Source organism: Pygocentrus nattereri, chromosome 13 (genome assembly GCF_015220715.1).
Source record: "Pygocentrus nattereri isolate fPygNat1 chromosome 13, fPygNat1.pri, whole genome shotgun sequence".
Classification (NCBI taxonomy): domain Eukaryota; kingdom Metazoa; phylum Chordata; class Actinopteri; order Characiformes; family Serrasalmidae; genus Pygocentrus; species Pygocentrus nattereri.
Window position 1 is genome coordinate 41,669,040 of NC_051223.1, and position 23,497 is coordinate 41,692,536.

The 23,497-nt window shown below is 46.2% G+C and overlaps 1 protein-coding gene across 1 annotated transcript in view; it reads left to right on the top strand.

Moving 5' to 3' along the window:
• The first annotated feature begins 8,592 nt into the window (after positions 1 to 8,592).
• Positions 8,593 to 23,497, top strand: part of LOC108411180 (carbohydrate sulfotransferase 15-like) — a 106,589-nt gene continuing 91,684 nt past the window's right edge. The window contains exon 1 of the mRNA XM_037544454.1: positions 8,593 to 8,811. The gene's annotated coding sequence lies outside the window, so the exon portion shown is untranslated. The remainder of the gene's footprint in view (positions 8,812 to 23,497) is intronic.

The window sequence follows — 23,497 nt, forward strand, 5'->3', positions numbered from 1 at the left end:
GGCAGAACAGAGGAAGAACAGATGGCTGAACATTGAAAACTCTGTCTTTAGTGTATTCAGTAACAAATTCAGAACAACTTTGGAAAACAGTGAGTGTGTTTACGCTTAATCATCCGATAATTGCAGAAAATCAGGTCCTGTCAATAATCCGATCAACGCGTTTACATGCCCTTGAGTAATCAGATAACGAGGGAACTCCAGGTCTACAGGAGTCAGAAAGTTTTCAACCGTCCAATAAACTCACAGCACAAAACGAGAGAAAACAGAACGTCAAACTTCATATCACGACTTTATTTTATTCATTTATTTATTTTAAACATCGTGCAACTTTACTTGAAAATATGAACAAGCTTCATCAAGATGATGAAGAATATTTAAATCCTTTTTTTCGTGCTTGGTTTCAGCTGCTCCAAGTAAAATATCAGCCCCTGGAGAAGAGAGTCCGGCTTATAGTCGAACCTCAGATTCAGGAGGAACAGTGCGGGTTCCGCCCTGGTCGTGGAACACTGGACCAACTCTTTACCCTCTCCAGGATTCTGGAGGGTTCATGGGAGTTTGCCCAACCAGTCCACATGTGCTTTGTGGATCTGGAGAAGGCATTCGACTGTGTTCCCCGGGGTATTCTGTGGGAGGTGCTTCGGGAGTACGGGGTACAGGGATCTTTGCTACGAGCCATTCAGGCCCTGTACAAACAAAGCAGGAGTTTGGTTCTCATAGCCGGCAGTAAGTCAGACTCGTTCCCAGTGAGAGTTGGACTCCGTCAGGGCTGCCCTTTGTCACCGATTCTATTCATAATTTTTATGGATAGAATTTCTAGGCGCAGTCAGGGGATGGAGGGTGACCTCAGGGTCACATCACTGCTGTTTGCAGATGATGTGGTCCTATTGGGGACATCAGGCCGCGAACTTCAGCTTTCGCTGGATCGGTTTGCAGCCAAGTGTGAAGCGGCCGGGATGAGGATCAGTACCTCCAAATCCGAGACCATGGTTCTCACACGGGAAAGGGTGGAGAGCCCTCTCTGGGTCGGGGATGAGCTCTTGCCTCAAGTGGAGGAGTATCTCGGGGTCTTGTTCACGAGTGATGGTACAAGGGAGCGGGAGATTGACAGGCGGATTGGTGCTGGGTCAGCAGTGATGCGGGCTCTTTACCGGTCTGTTGTGGTAAAGAAAGAGCTGAGCCATAAGGCAAGGCTCTCGATTTACCGGTCGATCTACGTTCCCACCCTCACCTATGGTCATGAGCTTTGGGTAATGACCGAAAGAATAAGATCGCGAATACAAGCGGCCGAAATGAGTTTCCTCCGCAGGGTGTCTGGACTCTCCCTTAGAGACAGGGTGAGAAGGTCGGTCATCCGGGAGGGACTCGGAGTAGAGCCGCTGCTTCTCCACGTCGAGAGGAGCCAGCTGAGGTGGTTCGGGCATCTGGTTAGGATGCCTTCTGGTCACCTCCCTCGGGAGGCTTCACAGGCAAGTCCACCCAGGAGGAGACCCCGGGGAAGACCCAGGACACGCTGTCGTGATTATATTGCCCAGCTGGCCTGGGAGCGCCTAGTCATTATAATTAATTATTAATCATGTTAATAATTAATAACCGAGAACACACTGGTCACTGCTAGGTTGACAGCGAACTGCTACCCAATATTATCCAGCCAAGATCAGCTCTGTGGTCAAGAACTGGTCACTGATGTGTGCATCAGCAGATGTGCTACAGTTATTTGACTTTCTATCATTGTAACTGTTGATATGTTGGAGAAGCTTTGCAAAAATCCCATTCAGCCTAATGAGGATCTGCAGATTTGATCAAAATAACTAAATTTAGAATGCATTATTAATTCCACACACCACGACCCAGAAGGATATGCGGTATAGATTGTGTGTGTGTGTGTGTGTGTGTGTGTGTGTGTGTGTGAAAGACACTGTCAGGACAGATTATGTTTACTCTTCTGAGGAGTAATTAAGCTGGACATTAGCACAGAGGCAGATCCATTGTTATCAATTCTAACCAATCAGTTTCAAAGCCACAGTCCAGCTTAAACATTACAGTTTCTCTTTAGACTGAATGTGATTTTACTCTCAATGTCCTGTAAAACTTATTCAACCTAGCAACAGTTGCTATGAAAGCATGCATTTGTGAGCAGAGCATGGAAAGGTCAGTCATACATCAACAGACTGGCTATGCTTGCTTATACACTGTTAGAATTAAAGGTTCTGTGTAGATGGTCCCTCAGAGGTTCTCCAGTGGTTCTAAGGTCTGATTGTGGAGCTTAAATCAGGTTCTCCAGGTGAAAAGTTGGTATTTGTTCCTTTTCATAACCGAATGTTTTAAAACAGAGCAGTAGAGTAAAAGTCTGGAGGCGAGGCGAGGCGGGGTGTGTGGAGTCAGTCCAGCTTAGAACAGATCATCTCAGTGGATCTTGGTTCAGTTATGTTCCCTGACTGAAGGGACTGGGATGGAGCCTTGAGGGTCCCACCCCAGTGTCGAGAGGGGAACTGTATTTGTGTATAAAATTGTTTAATTAAGTTGAAGATGAAAGTAAAAGCAGGAAATAATCAATAATAGTACCTCAGAAAGTTCTCCGATATCACCTCTACATCACCGCACTCACATCCAACAGGAATTCATGACAGGACGGCTTGGGTTCCTGTCTGTGGCCTGACTGGGTCTCAGGTGCCGTGAGCTGGAGTGGACTTTGGCCCTCTCGCGGGAAGCAGGGAAGCTGCCGTCTGATTGGCCGAGGAGAACATGCTGTTACCATGACAGTGTGGAGGAGGAGAGGACAAATCAGAGCATCTGCACTCTTTCATTTACTCTCTCTACATTTATCCACTCTCTCTCTCTCTCTCTCTCTCTCTACACTACACCACTACACATACACATTAACATACACACCTATGACCTCCAGGTGACTAATAACTCCAGGCTGAAGCTCAGTGAGCAGGTGTCATATGGAGGCAGGTACTTTTATTGTTGCTTTCATAGATCCAGTGTGACTCACTCTTTGTTGATGTGGTGTAAATAACAGATCCTCTTGACAGAGATGGGGAGAGAGAGGCAGAGAGAGAGGGAGAGAGAGAGATGGGGAGAGAGAGGCAGAGAGAGAGGGAGAGAGAGAGAGAGAGAGAGAGAGAGAGACAGAGAGAGAGAGAGACAGAGAGAGAGAGAGAGAGAGAGAGAGAGAGAGAGAGGGAGAGAGGGAGAGAGAGAGCGCCAGAGAGAGAGAGAGAGAGCGCGAGCCAGAGAGAGAGAGAGAGATAGAGAGCGATCAAGAGAGATAGAGAGAGAGAGCGTGCGAGAGAGAGAGAGGGAGAGAGAGAGCGAGAGAGAGAGGAGAGAGAGAGAGAGGGAGAGAGAGAGGGAGAGAGAGAGAGCGAGAGAGAGAGGGAGAGAGAGAGAGAGAGGGAGAGGGAGAGAGCGATGAGAGAGAGAGCGGAGAGAGAGAGGGAGAGAGAGAGAGCGAGAGAGAGAGGGAGAGAGAGAGAGAGAGAGGAGACGGAGAGAGAAGGAGAGAGAGAGAGAGAGAGAGAGAGAGAGAGAGAGAGAGAGAGAGATCTGTGTTTGTTGCATATTGAGCATCTCAGTGGCTGAGTAACAGCAGGCACTCAGTCTGAGACACACAGCTGATTTATGAGAGTGAGGATCTGGGTCTGGAGCAGCTGAGATGAATGGCTGCTTGTGTTTCTACTGGAATTTCTACCTTCACTCAACAGCCATTGCTTTGTCCTCATGATTATCTATCTATCTATCTATCTATCTATCTATCTATCTATCTATCTATCTATCTATCTATCTATCTGTCCGTCTATCTATCTATCTATCTATCTATCTATCTATCTATCTATCTATCTATCTATCTGAGCTCAGTGAATTCCAGCGTGGTACCGTGATCGGACGCCACCTGTGCAGCAAGTCCAGTCGTGAAATTTACTCACTACTAAATATTCCACAGTCCACTGTCAGTGGGATTATAACAAAGTGGAAGCGATTGTTTGAACAGTTTGGGGACGACCCCTTCCTGCTCCAACATGACTGAGCACCAGTGCACAAAGCAGGTCCATAAAGACGTGGATGAGCCAGTTTGGTGTGGAAGAACTTGACTGGCCTGCACAGAGTCCTGACCTCAACCCCATAGAACTCCTTTGGGATGAATTAGAGCGGAGACTGTGAGCCAGGCCTTCTCGTCCAACATCAGTGTCTGACCTCACAAACGTGCTTCTGGAAGAACGGTCAGAAATTCCCATAAACACTCCTAACCCTTGTGGAAAGCCTTCCCAGAAGAGTTGAAGCTGTTATAGCTGCAAAGGGTGGGCCGACATCACATTATGTGTGTGTTTGAGTTTGTGTTATATATACATGCAAATATTCATTGTCCATTTTTTTACAGACTCTAGTCCATCAATTTCTCTGATACTTTGTTACCCTGTTCTTCAGTGGTCAGGACCCCACACTGTGTCCACTCACTGTCCACTCTATTAGACACTCCTACCTTGTTGGTCCACCTTGTAGATGTAAAGTCAGAGACGACAGCTCATCTGCTGCTGCACAGTTTGTGTTGGTCATCCTCTAGTCCTTCATCAGTGCCCACAGGACGCTGCCCACAGGACGCTGCCCACAGGACGCTGCCCACAGGACGCTGTTGGCTGGATATTTTTGGTTGGTGGACTATTCTCAGTCCAGCAGTGACACTGAGGTGTTTAAAAACTCCAGCAGCACTGCTGTGTCTGATCCACTCATACCAGCACAACACACACTAACACACCACCACCACGTCAGTGTTACTGCAGTGCTGAGAATGACCCACCACCCAAACAGTACCTGCTCTGTGAGGGTCCATGGGGGTCCTGACCACTGACGAAAAGGGTGTATATATGTGTATGCTATACAAAAGTCAGAGGCCAGTGTGTCTGTACAGTGTCCAGTCTTTGCCTTTATTACAGTCATGGTCATCCAGTCATAGGAGTTTCTGCACTTACCATGTTACTAATTTCTGTACATATGCTTTCATTACTTGTTGGCCACACCTGCTTGTTAGTTGCACCTGCTCTGCCAGCGTTTCTTCAGAAAATGATGTGTTTTCTGACTTAATAACATACAGTTATCACTGGACACAGATACAGGCACATTACACAGCTCACGAAGCAGTGGCAGCAGTTAACTACCATCAGCCTCACTGTGCTGCAGCACACGCTGTCGAATAGCCTTGGACGCCCATCGCCTGGATGGACTGTTTGGCCCTGAGTCACAGTTCAATACTGAGGTGCAGAGATCAGCGTTCAAGCTTTTAGAACATTTGGATGTTTATTACAAAAACAAAGTGCTGCTGCAGAATGCTGAGTGGACCTATCTCACCTTCACTCCTAATGGCTAATATCCGTCCACTCAAATATTCCTCCTCCAGCTGCCACGGCTCTTCTGTCAACACGAATTAGCTCAAGAGCCCCATATGAATAATGAATGAACATTTAGCCTGTTGGGTCAGGCTCCGCCTGAAAGTGGGAACGCAAGACACGTTTGGGGAAGGAGGATCTCAGTAAGTTCTATGGACTTATGGAATAAATTAAGTTTGGGGGGAGAAACATGCCTGAAACCCCCCCTCCTTCCAATCTAACACCCTATATATTCACATTCTTACCTTCTGAGGAGTTCTCACACATCCCACCACCTCAGTCCTAACACCGTTACAAGCAAACCATGTACCTGAGTTAAAGTCGAGACCCCCAACGTAAAATATCATATGGGAAGGGGCTGTTTAACTGATCGTTTGCATGTACAGTTCTGCATGAAAGTGAACCCTTTAGAATTTTCTATATTTCTGCAGAAATTTGATCTAAAGCTTCATCAGATGTTCCCACAAGTCCTAATAGTAGTCGAAGAGAACCAAATCAAACAAATGAGGCAGAAATATCAGACATATCAGACCTGGTCATCTATATATTGAGGAAAATGATCCAGTATTGCAGATTTGTGAATGGCAAAAGTTCAGTAACATACTATTCAGTAACACTGCAGGAGGCGGGGCTTTACTATTTAATCACAGTGCAGGAGGCGGGGCTTTACTATTTAATCACAGTGCAGGAGGCGGGGCTTTACTATTTAATCACAGTGCAGGAGGTGGGGCTTTACTATTTAATCACAGTGCAGGAGGCGGGGCTTTACTATTCAATAACTGTGCAGGAGGTGGGGCTTTACTATTCAATAACTGTGCAGGAGGTGGGGCTTTACTATTCAATAACTGTGCAGGAGGTGGGGCTTTACTATTCAATAACTGTGCAGGAGGCGTGGCTTTACTATTTAATCACAGTGCAGGAGGCGTGGCTTTACTATTCAATAACTGTGCAGGAGGTGGGGCTTTACTATTTAATCACAGTGCAGGAGGTGGGGCTTTACTATTTAATCACAGTGCAGGAGGCGGGGCTTTACTATTTAATCACAGTGCAGGAGGCGGGGCTTTACTATTTAATCACAGTGCAGGAGGTGGGGCTTTACTATTCAATAACTGTGCAGGAGGTGGGGCTTTACTATTCAATAACTGTGCAGGAGGTGGGGCTTTACTATTCAATAACTGTGCAGGAGGCGTGGCTTTACTATTTAATCACAGTGCAGGAGGCGTGGCTTTACTATTCAATAACTGTGCAGGAGGTGGGGCTTTACTATTCAATAACTGTGCAGGAGGTGGGGCTTTACTATTCAATAACTGTGCAGGAGGTGGGGCTTTACTATTCAGTAACACTGCAGGAGGTGGGGCTTTACTATTCAGTCACAGCGCAGGAGGCGTGGCTTTACTATTTAATCACAGTGCAGGAGGCGTGGCTTTACTATTCAATAACTGTGCAGGAGGTGGGGCTTTACTATTCAATAACTGTGCAGGAGGTGGGGCTTTACTATTCAATAACTGTGCAGGAGGCGGAGCTTTACTATTCAGTCACAGTGCAGGAGGCGGGGCTTTACTATTCAGTAACACTGCAGGAGGTGGGGCTTTACAATTTAATCACAGTGCAGGAGGTGGGGCTTTACTATTCAATAACTGTGCAGGAGGCGTGGCTTTACTATTCAGTCACAGTGCAGGAGGCGGGGCTTTACTATTCAATAACTGTGCAGGAGGCGTGGCTTTACTATTTAATCACAGTGCAGGAGGTGGGGCTTTACTATTCAATAACTGTGCAGGAGGCGGGGCTTTACTATTCAGTCACAGTGCAGGAGGCGGGGCTTTACTATTCAATAACTGTGCAGGAGGTGGGGCTTTACTATTCAATAACTGTGCAGGAGGTGGGGCTTTACTATTCAATAACTGTGCAGGAGGTGGGGCTTTACTATTCAGTAACACTGCAGGAGGTGGGGCTTTACTATTCAGTCACAGCGCAGGAGGCGTGGCTTTACTATTTAATCACAGTGCAGGAGGCGTGGCTTTACTATTCAATAACTGTGCAGGAGGTGGGGCTTTACTATTCAATAACTGTGCAGGAGGCGGAGCTTTACTATTCAGTCACAGTGCAGGAGGCGGGGCTTTACTATTCAGTAACACTGCAGGAGGTGGGGCTTTACAATTTAATCACAGTGCAGGAGGTGGGGCTTTACTATTCAATAACTGTGCAGGAGGCGTGGCTTTACTATTCAGTCACAGTGCAGGAGGCGGGGCTTTACTATTCAATAACTGTGCAGGAGGCGTGGCTTTACTATTTAATCACAGTGCAGGAGGTGGGGCTTTACTATTCAATAACTGTGCAGGAGGCGGGGCTTTACTATTCAGTCACAGTGCAGGAGGCGGGGCTTTACTATTCAATAACTGTGCAGGAGGCGTGGCTTTACTATTTAATCACAGTGCAGGAGGTGGGGCTTTACTATTCAATAACTGTGCAGGAGGTGGGGCTTTACTATTCCATAACTGTGCAGGAGGTGGGGCTTTACTATTCAGTCACAGCGCAGGAGGCGGGGCTTTACTATTCAATAACTGTGCAGGAGGTGGGGCTTTACTAGTCAATAACTGTGCAGGAGGTGGGGCTTTACTATTCAGTCACAGCGCAGGAGGCGGGGCTTTACTATTCAATAACTGTGCAGGAGGTGTGGCTTTACTATTTAATCACAGTGCAGGAGGCGTGGCTTTACTATTTAATAACTGTGCAGGAGGTGGGGCTTTACTATTCAATAACTGTGCAGGAGGTGGGGCTTTACTATTCAGTCACAGCGCAGGAGGCGGGGCTTTACTATTCAATAACTGTGCAGGAGGTGGGGCTTTACTATTCAGTCACAGCGCAGGAGGCGGGGCTTTACTATTCAATAACTGTGCAGGAGGTGGGGCTTTACTATTCAATAACTGTGCAGGAGGCGTGGCTTTACTAGTCAATCACAGTGCAGGAGGTGGGGCTTTACTAGTCAATCACAGTGCAGGAGGTGGGGCTTTACTATTCAATAACTGTGCAGGAGGTGGGGCTTTACTAGTCAATCACAGTGCAGGAGGTGGGGCTTTACTAGTCAATCACAGTGCAGGAGGCGGGGCTTTACTAGTCAATCACAGTGTAGGAGGCAGACTGCACGAGCCAAGGCGCGGAGGAGACGATACAGCTAGCCAATGAAATAACACGTGGGCGTGGCCTGTGGCAATGTGAGTGTGGGGGGGAAAACAAACAAGGCGCGTGAACTCCTCACAGCAGCGGCGGCCGCGCCGGGAGGAGCCTCGCGCTGAGCCGGAGGAGCGGGAGCGCGAGTGGAGCCGCGTGGAGGGAATCTCGCCGCGGAGGTTTGATGGGAAGTGACCGAGCAGGAAACCCATGGAAGTTCGCGCTCAGCCGCTCGCGCGCCGCACTTCTCCTTTCCCCGGTAAGCAGAGCTGAGCTCCGGTGTTCCTGCTGCCTGTCTGTCTGTCTGTCTGCCTGTCTGTCTGTCTGCCTGTCTGACTGACTGACTGTCTCCGTCGCTCGTGGCTCTGCAAACTGAGACGCGGTGCAGCGACTCTGCAACACACAGACTCCGGCACGTGTGATTCATTCCGCTCCAATGAGAGAGAGAGAGAGAGAGAGAGAGAGAGAGAGAGAGATGGATAGATATACAGTGAGAGAGAGAGAGAGAGAGAGAGAGATGGATAGATATACAGAGAGAGAGAGAGAGAGAGAGAGAGAGAGAGAGAGAGAGATGGATAGATATACAGTGAGAGAGACACAGAGAGAGAGAGAGAGATGGATAGATATACAGTGAGAGAGAGAGACACAGAGAGAGAGAGACACAGAGAGAGAGAGAGAGAGAGATGGATAGATATACAGTGAGAGAGAGAGACAGACACAGAGAGAGAGAGACAGACACAGCGAGAGAGAGAGAGAGAGACAGAGATAGAGAGAGAGAGATGGAGAGATATACAGTGAGAGAGAGAGAAAGATGGAGAGATATACGGTGAGAGAGAGAGACACACACACACACAGAGAGAGAGAGAGAGACACACAGAGAGAGAGAGAGAGAGAGAGAGAGAGAGAGAGACAGAGAGAGAGAGATGGATAGATATACAGTGAGAGAGAGAGAGAGAGAGAGAGATGGATAGATATACAGTGAGAGAGAGAGAGAGAGAGAGAGAGAGAGAGAGAGATGGATAGATATACAGTGAGAGAGACAGAGAGAGATGGATAGATATACAGTGAGAGAGACAGAGAGAGAGAGAGAGAGAGATGGATAGATATACAGTGAGAGAGAGACACAGAGAGAGAGAGACACAGAGAGAGAGAGAGAGATATACAGAGATATACAGTGAGAGAGAGAGAGAGAAAGATGGTGAGATATAAAGAGAGAGAGAGAGGCTGTTGTCTCACGATAAGCGATGGATCCTGAGCTGAACTTCCACATCTAAACAGAATCAGCAGAATTTAGAATTTTGGAGTTTCTTCTGTTCATCAGTGAACGAGTGTATTTGTGTGTGAGTGAGTGAGAGACAGTGAGTGAGAGAGAGACAGTGAGAGAGTGAGTGAGAGAGACAGACAGTGAGTGAGAGAGACAGTGAGAGAGAGACTGAGTGATTGAGAGAGACAATGACTGAGAAATAGAGAGACAGTGAGAGAGACAATGAGTGAGAAAGAGAGAGACCGTGAGAGAGAGAGACAGTGAGTGAGAGAGAGACAGTGAGAGAGACACTGAGTGATTGAGAGACAGAGACAATGAGAGACAGTGAGAGAGAGACAATGAGAGAGACAGTGACTGAGAGAGTGAGTGATTGAGAGAGAGAGAGACAATGAGAGAGACAGTGAGTGAGAGACAGTGAGAGTGAGAGAGAAAGACAGTGAGTGAGAGAGTCAGTGAGAGAGACAGACAGAGAGAGACAGTGAGGGAGAGACAGTGAGAGAGAGAGACAGACAGTGAGAGAGACAGAACGAGAGAAAGAGAGTGAGAGACAGAGAGAGACAGTGAGAGACAGAAAGAGAGAGACAGTGAGTGAGAGAGATGGTGAGAGAGACAGTGAGGGAGAGAGACAGACAGTGAGAGAGACTGAACGAGAGAAAGAGAGTGAGAAACAGAGAGAGACAGTGAGAGACAGAAAGAGAGAGGCAGTGAGAGAGACGGTGAGAGAGACAGTGAGTGAGAGAAACAATGAGAGAGACAGTGAGAGGCAGTGAGAGAGAGACAGCAACAAAGACAGTGAGAGAGATGGTGAGAGAGAGACAGTGAGAGACAGTGAGAGAGCGAGACAGTGAGAGAGAGAGACGGTGAGAGAGACAGTCAGTGAGACAATGAGAGAGACAGAGAGACAGTGAGGGAGAGACAGTGAGAGAGACAGAACGAGAAAGTGAGAGAGACAGAGAGAGATAGAGACAGTGAGAGAGACGCTGAGAGAGATGGTGAGAGAGAGAGACAGTGAGAGAGAGACGGTGAGAGAGACAATGAGTGAGAGAGACAGTGAGACAGACAGTGAGTAAGAGAGACAATGAGAGAGACAGTGAGAGACAGTGAGAGAGAGACAGTGAGATAGAGAGAGAGAGACAGTGAGTGACAGAGAGAGACAGTGAGTGACAGAGAGAGAGACAGTGAGAGAGAGAGACAGAATGAGAGAAAGAGTGAGAGAGACAGAGAGACAGTGAGAGAGAGAGACACTCAGAGAGAGAGACAGTGAGAGAGACCGTGAGAGAGACCGTGAGAGAGACAATGAGAGAGACAGTGAGAGAGACAGAGAGAGACAGTGAGAAACAGTCAGAGAGAGAGACAGTGAGTGACTAACAGTGAGATAGAGAGACAGTGAGAGAGAGACAGTGAGTGAGAGAGACAATGAGAGACAGTGAGTGAGAGAGACAGTTAGAGAGAGAGACAGTGAGAAACAGTGAGAGAGACGGTGAGAGAGAGACGGTGAGAGACATTGTGAGAGAGACAGTGAGAGAGAGAGACAGCAACAAAGACAGTGAGAGAGACGGTGAGAGAGAGACAATGAGAGACGGTGAGAGAGAGACAGCAAGAGAGACAGAGGGAGAGAGACAGTGAGAGAGAGAGACAGTGAAAGAAAGACTGAGTGGTTGAGAGAGACAATGAGAGAGACAGTGAGTGAGAGAGACAGTGAGATAGAGACAGTGAGAGAGAGACATTGAGAGACAGAAAGAGAGAGACAGTGAGAGAGACAGTGAGAGAGACAGTGAGTCAGTGAGAGAGACAGACAGAGAGAGACAGTGAGAGACAGAGAGAGACAGTGAGAGAGAGAGACCGACAGTGAGAGAGACAGAACGAGAGAAAGAGAGTGAAAGAGACAGAGAGAGATAGAGACAGTGAGAGACAGTGAGAGACAGTGAGAGAGACAGTCAGAGAGACAGTCAGAGAGAGAGAGATGGTGAGAGAGACAGTCAGAGAGAGAGAGACAGTGGGAGAGACAGTGAGTGAGAGAGACAATGAGAGAGACAGTGAGAGAGAAAGACAGCAACAGAGACAGTGAGAGAGAGACAGTGAGAAAGACAGTGAGAGTAAGTAAGAGAGAGAGACAGTGAGAGAGAGACAGAAAGAAAGACAGTTAGAGAGAGACAGTGGCAGTGAGACAGTGAGAGAGACAGAGAGAGACAGTGAGATAGAGAGAGAGAGACAGTGAGTGACAGAGAGAGAGACAGTGAGGGAGAGACAGTGAGAGAGAGACAGAATGAGAGAAAGAGAGTGAGAGAGATAGAGAGAGACAGTGAGAGACAGAAAGAGAGAGACAGTGAGAGAGAAAGACAGCAACAGAGACATTGAGAGAGACAGTCAGAGAGAGAGAGAGAGACAGTGAGAGAGAGACAGCAAGAGAGACAGTGAGAGAGAGAGACAGAGAAAGACAGTTAGAGAGATACAGTGGCAGTGAGAGAGAGACATGCAACAGTGAGAGAGAGAGAGACAGACAGTGAGAGAGAGAGAGACAGTTAGTGACAGTGAGAGAGACAGGGAGAGACAAAGAGAGAAAGACAGTGAGAGAGAGAGACAGAATGAGAGAAAGAGAGTGAGAGAGACAGAGAGAGATACAGAGACAGTGACAGTCAGAGAGAGAGACAGTGAGAGAGACAGAGACAGAGAGAGAGACAGTGAGAGAGAGAGAGATAGCAACAGAGACTGAGTGAGAGAGACGGTGAGAGAGACAGTCAGAGAGAGAGACAGTGAGAGACAGAGACAGTGAAAGAGAGAATGAGTGATTGAGAGAGACAGTGAGATAGACTGAGTGAGAGAGAGACAATGAGAGACAGTGAGTGAGAGAGACAGTGAGAAACACTGAGAGAGAGAGACAGTGAGTGACAGACAGTGAGAGAGACAGTGAGATAGACAGTGAGTGAGAGAGAGACAATGAGAGACAGTGAGTGAGACAGACAGTAAGAGAGAGAGACAGTGAGAAACACTGAGAGAGAGAGAGACAGTGAGAAACACTGAGAGAGAGAGAGAGACAGTGAGTGACAGACAGTGAGAGACACTGAGTGAGAGACAGTGAGAAACAGTGAAAGACAGAGAGAGACAGACAATGAGAGAGTTTTTCAGTGACAGAGAGAGACAGAGAGAGAGACAGACAGTGAGAGAGACAGAACGAGAGGAAGAGAGAGTGAGAGAGAGAGTGAGAGAGAGAGAGACTGAGAGAGAGATACAGTGAGAGAAACAGTGAGAGAGACAGTGAGAGAGAGACAGTGAGAGAGACAGTGAGAGAGAGACAGTGAGAGAGACAGTGAGAGAGAGTGAGAGACAGTGAGAGAGAGACAGTGAGAGAGACAGTGAGAGAGAGTGAGAGACAGTGAGAGAGAGACAGTGAGAGAGACAGTGAGAGAGACAGTGAGAGAGAGTGAGAGACAGTGAGAGAGAGATAGTGAGAGACAGTGAGAGAGACAGTGAGAGAGAGTGAGAGACAGTGAGAGAGAGACAGTGAGAGACAGACAGTGAGAAAGAGACAGTGAGAGAGAGACAGTGAGAGAGAGTGAGAGAGACAGTGAGAGAGAGTGAGAGAGACAGTGAGAGAGAGACAGTGAGAGAGACAGTGAGAGAGAGTGAGAGAGAGAGTGAGAGAGAGTGAGAGAGACAGTGAGAGAGAGAGAGTGAGAGAGACAGTGAGAGACAGTGAGAGAGACAGTGAGAGAGACAGTGAGAGAGAGTGAGAGACAGTGAGAGAGACAGTGAGAGAGAGACAGTGAGAGAGACAGTGAGAGAGAGTGAGAGAGAGTGAGAGACAGTGAGAGAGACAGTGAGAGAGAGACAGTGAGAGAGACAGTGAGAGAGAGAGAGTGAGAGAGACAGTGAGAGACAGTGAGAGAGACAGTGAGAGAGACAGTGAGAGACAGTGAGAGACAGTGAGAGAGACAGTGAGAGAGAGACAGTGAGAGAGACAGTGAGAGAGAGTGAGAGAGAGTGAGAGACAGTGAGAGAGACAGTGAGAGAGAGACAGTGAGAGAGACAGTGAGAGAGAGTGAGAGAGACAGCTTTACTGTGTCAGTAGTGAGACTCCCAGTGCCGTCCAGCAGTGAAAGCACTGAAAGGAAACAGTAAGTCCAGTTCAGATAAACGTCCCTTTTCTTTTGCCTTCAGTGCCTCTGACCACGTTTACAAACTAAACGTGTTTATTTAGGTTGGCGTTTGATCAGTAACAGCTGCTTCTTCGTCTCTTTGATTGATTGATTGATTGATTGATTGATTAATTGATTGATTGTTATTCTTATTTCTTAGTCGTGTCTTCGGCTCTTTCGTTATGGTATCTACTGTTCTACTGCTGTGAAGCTCTCTGTGCTGTGTTTTCTGTATGAAAGGTAAATATAAATATGCTTGTTGTTATTAAACAACTTCCCTAAACCAGCCGGAGTAAAGACCTGTCAGGTCCCAGAATTCCTCCAGTCCCGCAGAACCGCAGTGGAACTTCTAAGTTGCTCCAGCTTCTATCAGCCTAAGAACTGAGGTTCTGTTGGACTCCGTTCTCCTCTGTTTGGGTCCTTTTGGTGTAAAATGAAATGCTTAAAGCTGTGAAGTGTGAGGTGTGAGCAGCAGCCAAGCAGAACAGAGTGAAATTCAACCCCAAAGAAAAGGAGTTAAAAGCTGATTGTGGGTTAAAAGTTGATTCTTTTATCTTTCACTCTTCTATGAATAAACGCTTCATGTCCAAATGTTTGCGGACACCTGCTGATCCAGCATTTCTCCTGAATTGAAGGTGTTAGCAGTGAGTCTGTGCTGCAGTAACAGCCTCTACTCTTCTGGGAAGGCTTTACACTAGACTGCTGTGAGGATTTGATTGAACATTAGTGAGGTCAGGCACTGATGTTGGATGGTCAGTTCTGGATCAATAATCATCACAAAGGTTCTGGGTGGAGCTCCATCACTCCAGAGAAGACAGTTCCACTGTTCCACAGCCCAATGCTGGGGGGCTTTATACCCTCTAGCCCACGCTTGACACTGGTCATGGTGACCTTCGTCACATGCAGCAGCACTAGAGCGTCCCATTCTATTGGTCAGAGCTTTTCTGTGGAGATCACACAGCGGTCAGCAGTCAGTCATTAGAGGGGCTGTCTGGATTAGTACTATATACTACACCCTTGTTTGCAGCAGTAGTGCAGGTTCTCCTGCTTCCCTGAAGCAGAATATATGTGTAAATTGAGGGTTTTGGGCTGTATAACATCACAGATATGATAAACCCATGTTTGGCCACTCCTGGTCAGATTGCAGGTCAAGTTTCTAGGTGAAAATAAGTTCACACCCTCTACACACTTACATATGGCATTTTTATACAAGTGGTGGTGCTCATCCGATTGATATCCAAGCTTGTAGAACTGAACTATAATAATAATAATAATAATAATAATAATTCTAATAATAACTACTACTACTACTACTAATAATAATAATAAATGTTGCTGCTGTCGGAAGAAAAGCTTATCTCAGATTACATTTTTTGACATGATTTGGAAAAACCTGGCAGACGTGTTACTCACTGCACTATACCAGCCACTTTATTCTATATATATATATATATATTTTAAATCTGTCACATTCAGCAAGTGAATTGAAATTTGCAGTAAAATCTGCATTAAAAATGCAGCATTTAAATGTGTTCTCACTAAAATTTGTAGAAAAATCAACAAAACCTCGATGTTGTTGGAAGAAAACCTCGTATCTCCTTTTTTAATGTTTTTCATTTTTTCAACATAATTCTGCCGTATAATTCAACATAATTCTTTTTGCTGCTGTTTTGTCTGGAGCTCTGTTTTGGCCGCTGTGTAGCCTGCAGGTAGGCTTCAGATGCAGCTGCTGTGTTTGTGTCGTTGTCCTTCAGCAGCTCCTGTTGCCGCAGGGCTGAATACTAACCCGTCCGTTTCAGTGAATTTAGATTGTGGCTCCAAATTGGCGTCTTCTCCGCTGACCTTAAGGAGACCTCTGCGTTCCGTTGTGGCTGCTGACCACCTGAAAAAAAATCAACTCTTTTTTTTAAGCTGTTCAGACAGGTTCACCTGCATGTCACCAGAGGTGGACAGTAACTGAGTATCTGAGTAACTGAGTAACTGAGTAACTGAGTAAATGTAATTAGTTTCTGTACTTTAGTATTTTTGGTGTATCTGTACTGAAGTTTCTCCGTTCTGGGCGACTTTTTCCTTTCACTCCACTACATTTCAGAGTCTAATCTCCGACTTTTTCCTCCTACATTTTTTAGTTTTTTTACTTGTACTGGAGGAATATTTTACCTTGGGTATCTGCTTTAACTCAAGGACGTGGTCTGTGTACTTCGTCCACCGCTGCGTGTCACTCACCCTCCTGATGATCCTGTTGCAGCACAGACTCGGACTGTTCAGTCCCAGACGCTGCTTCACCTGCCCCACAATACACTGAGCTCTCCACGTGGGCTGACTAGCAGGTCATCGTGATGGGCTTCTCACACTGATGTTTATGGGTGTAACTCTCATTTTCACTGGTTTTCACGGGAGACAGTGACTGATTCTCGCTGTTACTCTGAGAGGCAGTGTTTGTTAATGGTAAAATCACGTCCTCTGTTCATGCGGCTCCGTTACTGTTCTGTCATCCAGTGTTGTGCAGAGGAGGGTGGTGTTCCTTCCCGTTGCTCTTGTCTTGCCACCGTCACCCTTGGCGATGCTCACTGGGGATTGCACCCGGACATTTTGACTCGACTTGAAATCTCATGTCAAACTGTTCATCACCAGTTCTACACTAACCGCCTGAATGAGCTCATCATGATGACCAAGCTATTGAAATAATGATAATAATAATGCTTTCCGTTTCATTTTGCTTTTACCTTGAGGAGACAGCACATATTACAGAGAGTAACAACAGCAAGACGGAAGTAAAGACATGTCGCTGTTGTTGGACCAAAACCTCGTATCTCCAAAACAGTAACTATACAGGAGAAGGAAAAAACCTACTGTACTTCTAATGTAAGTCAATGCAAGCAGAGTTTTTCCCCAGCCCCAGGGCCGTTTCTTTTGGTCCATTTGTCATGGAATTTACACACAATGTAAAGACTAACAGGCGTTTTCAAATTATGTCAAAAACTGAAAAATGGCAAAAATGGAGATACGAGGTTTTGTTCCGACAGCAGCAACATGCGAAGTCATGTGCAAAAATCCGAACATCCCTGGTGACATTTTGTTGTTTTTGTTCTGCACATTTTAATGCACGATTACTATTGGAAGAAAAACATAACACATGAAATGTTTGCATGGGCCACATTTTTTATTTTATTCCCAATAAGTTAAATATTGCGCCCAAAGTTTAACACACAACTACTGTAGCTGTAACTTTATAACCCAGTGCTTCTATTTTTACTGCACTTGAAAACACAAGGCCTGCAAAACTGTGACAGTGTGCATCATTGAGAATAAGCATTCTGTTAATAATAATATTATCATAACATAATGAAACAAATGAACAATAATTATTAATATTAATGATCAATAATACGGAAAAGAGCTGGAGGCAGTTGCAGGGGACAGGGTCGTCTGGGATTCTCTGCTCCCGTCATCATGTCTGGGTTGAGCAGTTAGAGGTGATGAATGAATAATCGGTAATGTATTAATAGTAATATGACTGCCCAGTTTAAGCGTCAGCGTTTGCACTAATCAGCACAGATCACCCCAACACATCCACGTCCCTCTCCACAAAGCCCCACGTCCCAGCTCTGACCTCATTAGTGAGCCGTACAGCGTGGATACAGTCATCGTTTTGATTCTTTCGAATTTTGTTCAGAATATTTGTTTCTCACTATTTCAAGCTTCTGGCTCATGACTCCTCTGATTGTGTCCCTCCACCTTGTAGCTGGTCGTCCTCTTGCTCTTTTATCTTCACACGTTTTGAGTATGATCGTTATCTTGTGAACTGGTTCTTCTCAGAATTTGCCTTTTTTCTTTCTTCTAGGTCTGTAGGTCTGTGTTTCTCAGTCCTGGTCCTGGAGACACACTGACCTGCACATCTGAACCTTTTCCTCGCTGTAACACCCTTAAACATCAACTCAGTAGGGGACTGTCACTGACCCGATTAGTTGGATCAGGCGTGTTGGGGAAACACTGAAAGGTGGCGCTGGACAGTGGGCCTCCAGGAGGTTCTACAGTGGTTCTAAGGTCTGATTGCGGAGCTTAAATCAGGTTCTCCAGGTGAAAAGTTGGTATTTGTTCCTTTTCATAACCGAATGTTTTAAAACAGAGCAGTAGAGTAAAAGCCTGGAGGCGAGGCGAGGCGGGGTGTGTGGAGTCAGTCCAGCTTAGAACAGATCATCTCAGTGGATTATGGTTCAGTTATGTTCCCTGACTGAAGGCACTGAGATGGAGGGTTCCACCCCAGTGACGAGAGGGGAACTGACCCAGAGACAGTCTAGAACCTTTATTTCTAGACACAACATGAAGAAAAACTGCTTCCCAACTCCAAAACCGGCAGCATTCAACATTAAGCTGCCTGATCAGGGATGTGGACTAAAAGGTTTTCTGGCCTGAAAGAATTCATACTGTCCTGTAAGCTCAATTAATAAATAAATAGAGATAATCTTTAATAAATAATTACTTTAGGGCAATTAATGTATTCTCTTTTTTAAGATGGTATTATTATTATTATTATTATTATTATTAATAGTAGTAGTACTAGTAGTAGTAGTATTGTTGTGAGTGAGCAAGCTTTCATATTATTTGCTGTTTTAGACACGTGTCCAGCGCCACAGGTGAGTGTGCTGCCTTTCCCTCGTGCACCTGAGATTACAGAGGGACATTCGTGACAGTCTTCTGACTGCTTTACTGAGCCTGTGTGGCCCTGCTCTGGTTCCGTCCCCCTTCTTTAGGTCCGATCTGTGAACTGTGCTGAACCTCTGATCTGGGCATCGGTGTTCATTCTGCCAAATTTTGATATTCAGATCTCTGTTTAACTGCACGACGGGAAAAACAGCAGAGAAACAAAACTGGTGTTGCGCAAAAATAGCAGCTTGATAAGCAGGAATCGGCAGGCCTTTGTGTGGGATGAGTATCGGCGGCTTCCTCTTCAGATGAGCTGGTGACTGGCGTCGCATTGGATACTGACGAGGAGTCGTCGTCTCCGAACTCGCAATCTAAACGCACAGCTGGGTTACACATTTTTGAGGTGGTGTTTGGATATGAAAGGGAGCGGCGGCGGTATGAAGCACACTGTTCATGATATAAGAGCTCCGCAGGAAGACTGAGTGAACACTCCCTAATTATGAACAGAAAGACTCCTGGCTGCTCGCAAGCTGCGACGTCTGACTTGTTTGTGTGTCCAAACCTTTTATTCTGCGTTTATTTGGTGTGTGTTTATGGATGTCACTGACAAGTATCTCTAAATTTCCTCAGCGGTTTGAGATGCAGTCTAGGAAAAGGACAGTAAAGAAAATGGTCCTCGTCTGAGGACATTGACTTTGTCTGGACTGTGGTTGGTTGGTGTAGTGGGTAACACCTCTGCCTTCTAGGCCGTAGACTCTGGATAAGCACCCTACACTATAACAATAAGAGTCCTTGGGCAAGACCCCTAACACCACCTGAGTAAATGAGTAAATTTTGATTTAATTTAATGAAGAGCGTCAGCCAAATGCCGTAAACGTAAATGTATGGAAATTCACATTTTATTCAAGGAAATAACATCGGAAGGCCCCCCCCCATTTCGATTTTGTTTCTCATTGGGGGTCTCACTCACTCTTATGAGGAGCTCACAGACCCCTCCCCAAGCACCCCACCCTCCCCACCCCCCCAGTTCAATTACTGCTTTTTACTGCAATTAAAATTCAGAAGTACAGAGACACAAAAGAAAAGCCTGAAATAATGAACTAGCAAAATCAGAATAAGATAAAGAAGAGTTGAGAAGTTGTTGTGCCCTGGTTTACAGCGCAGACAGCAGCTTGTTCCCTGGCAGCATGAGCCATGAGGCTGGACCTGTGTTGTGGCTCCAGCAATGATTTCCATTCAGTCACGGTTCATGGCTGATCACAGGCTGTGTTTGAGGTCCTTCTGTCATTATTGAAACCTCCACTGGAGAATTTGTCTTTCTTACTTCTATTAAATGCTCAGATTTTCCATTACCCGAGGGGTTCCAGTCGGCCGCTTGATCTTTACAGCCGTCAGCTAATGAAAAGGGGAGAGGTTCAGTGGTCGGCGTGATGCATGTTGGAGTCTCCTCAGCTTTTGGCCTCGGGTCATTAAACACAGATTGCTGCTACTGCCTGCTCTCACATGTCTCGAGAAATAAGTACAGTGCTGTCTCAGCCGATAGGACCAAGAGCAGTCCTGCTGGAACCAATGAGCTCAAGCACGTGGAGAAAGTCTGTTTATTCATTCTGAATTCAGAAGTTCTGTTAATGTCGCCAGGCATCTTTGCGTAGATCAGGATTGCGGGAGTGGAGTCTGTTATGGCAGCGATCCAAACTGTTTGAATAAAACCAGCTATGTTTTTAAGTCTCAGAGAACGTGGTGTAAAATGGTAAATGACTCTAAAATAGGGTGCTATGTTAATCATGCAGCAGTGCATAAATAAAAAGAGCAAGAAACATAATAAAACACACTTTAATGCACGTGTCAGGCTCCAGTCCTCGCGGGCCAAAACACTGCAGACTTCAGCTCGCTGCCTCATTAATCAGCTGATTTAGCTCATCAGCTGAATTCAGAGTGTTAGATGAGGGTAGACGCTGATCTCCGCTGCACTTTGGCCTGGAGGGTCCCCACTTTGGCATGCCTGGTTTAGAGGACTGCCTGTCTAGGCGTGGCCTAATATTCTAATGACTGAGGGTGATTGACATGTCTCAGTCCAACATGCTGAGCCTGCTACATCACTGAAGCAGAACTAAATGCAACAGAGTGAGCGAAATTAGTGAAACGGGCTCTGCATATCGTCGCTGTCTGAGAAACAACCATGTATCTCCATTTCTGTCGATTTTTACTTTTCATTATTTCAGCACACCAGCTGTCCTTTATGACTGGACCAATAGAAACGCTCTAAAATCACCTGGAATAAAATCTCTTTACACTAACTCACATTGAAACGTGAGAGTGTTTTTGTCCTCTCCTGTAAAGTCACTCTTTTGGAGATACTTGTTTTTCTTTGGGCAGAGACAATGTGCAGATTGTGTTGTAGAGACCCTGCTGTGTCCACTCTCTAATAAACCTTGGCCGTCTTTTACATGGGGACGTCTCAGGAGTGGCTGAGGGACTAAACCACTGACTGACTTACTAAAACTGCATTTCATGTCATGCTGTATCTGTTTGCTTTGACTCTGCACTGCACTGGGGTCAAACTCAGACAGCAAACTTTTCTGCCTGACGTCTCTGAAGAACATCAGGCTGTTTTCACACCCAGTTCTTTTGCTAAGGTCCGAACCAGAGTTTGGGTTTTTTGAGATATTGTATCTTTTACATTCGGTTCGGTTGGTTTTACACTGCAGTGCATGAAGTGGACCCGAGCTTTTGCAGGGATACGAGCGCTCTGTTATTCTCACATTTGCCATCGTGAAAAGAGAAAAAAACAGAAAATTGTCACTATGGGTGTCAGAAACAAGGCAGTAATAATAATGACCCTTACTTGATATCTGCTTCTTTATGATTGGTTTACCAATTCGATTTTTCCCCCAAATTTCTCCCCAGTTTTAGACGGATCCAAAACCACCCACTAGTTAGGACTCCTCCGATCACACAACGCCACCGGTGTTAGGAGGGCGAAGGCTAACACAGGCTTTCTCCGAGACCTGTGAAGCGTCGCCGCATCTTTTCGAACTGCTGCTCACGTGATGTCATTGGATGGCCGAACACGCTTGGAGGAGAACGCTGACCGCCAGTCCTGCTAAGTCAACTAACAGACTCCTGCGTTGGCTAGAATTGCGCTGGGGAGACGGGGGGCCATCCTACCCACCCAGAGTCAGGACAACTGTGCTCTCTTGGACTCCCGGCATGGACGGCGGCAGCTGCATCAGGGATCAAACTCGCGACCTCCTGGCGACAGCTTACACGGTTGTGTCACTTGGGAGCCCCACCAACTTGAATTTAACCAACAAGTCGCTGATGCTTGGCCAAAAATACGCTCTGAGATCCATGAACCAAAATCAAAAGCATCTCCAAATGAATCGTATTGCTCTGCCGTCACTAAGAGCAGCTCATGTTGCTCAACGAAATGAGCACTTTAAAGAGTGAAATGAGCTGGGAAGTGAGTCAGGGGTCACTAGAAGTAGACTGAGACCGATTTTTCCTGGACCATGGTTACGTTTTTTTTTCGTGGTTACGTTAGAGAAATGGAGATCAGCCAATCAGAAGGTGGTGGGTCTTCACCCCAGTACTTTGGAAAGTGGTGGGCCAAATGCCTGCTCAGCCCTGTGGTTGCGGCAGCCCTGGGACGCCTTAAAGAAGGTTCCTTATTCACTTTACCGCTGGATGTGCATCCAGAGAATGCTGGCATGACCGATTAGACGTAACGGAAGAGCAGATGAATGAGGAAACAGATGGATGGACTGAGCCGAGTTATTCTTGCTAGATTAGCATTCGCTTGATGGTCAGCTTTCACTCTGCTAGACGTTAGGGAAGTATAGTTTTATTAAAGCAGTGGACAAAGGGCTGGACAGCATCAGCCTGTGATTAGCGAGGGCACTGCTTATGTTCTTCTGACGCAAGATTAGGAGAGTCCAGGTTATATTGAGGGTATTGCTGGCAAAAGGCATTGACTGTGTAGTAGACACTGGAAAGTTATTCGCAGGACATCCTTTGTACATGTATATTAAACATCCACTAGAGCAAGATTAACCAACCTGGAAAGAAAACCCAGGTTAGGATGGCCTGAGGATTTGAGGCCTTCAGAGACCATTCCGTTTTGATTTATTTGAAAGTCAATGAATGAGTTTGAACAGGTATGAAACTGATTTATCTTCCCGTTTTGTTTCCTCTCTGCTTTTTGCCAACTTTCATAGGCGACACGAAGTCGTTTGAACACTGACTGTTGACTCCTGTCTCCTAGCAACCAGTCCTTTGAGACAAATATCAAAAGGTTTAGTTTGTCTTCTGCTTCACCAACATCTTGGGCACCTGAGTTACTCACAGAAGCTCTCAGTGTTCACGCTTTACTTGCTGAGTGAAGAAGTGAAGCTCTCCGTTCTCCTTTTGCTTTAATGAAATTGGAGAGTAGTCTATAGAGCAGTTTGGTAATAATATAATCAACAACCTAAATCTGATATTTAGCTGATTTTGATTGGCATTGTAAACTTTAAAGAAACTGAAGAAAGCATTTACAGAAAGGAACCGTATGGTTTCATGGAGCCTCGAGCCTCCAGGAAAGCCAAACGTGTTGCCGGCTCGGCTTCCCTGGTGTTGAGGGCGGAAGTTGGTCTTTATGAATCGGATTCTTTGTCAGACTTTTCTTTTACGCTCGGTTTGTGTTTGACCTGTAGCCAGTTTCATCACGACATGCTTGTTTTGACCAGAGCGCCTTCATTTCTCCATCTGAGGTTCCTCTGCTTCGTCCTGAGGGTCCCGCTGTTTTCCCAGAGCTGCGTTCTTCTGGCCTCTGCTCTGTTGTGTGTTGTTGTGAGTGGTCACTCCACAGTGGTTGTAGATCAGGCCGGCTAATCGCTGTTGTGTTCTGGTTCATTACT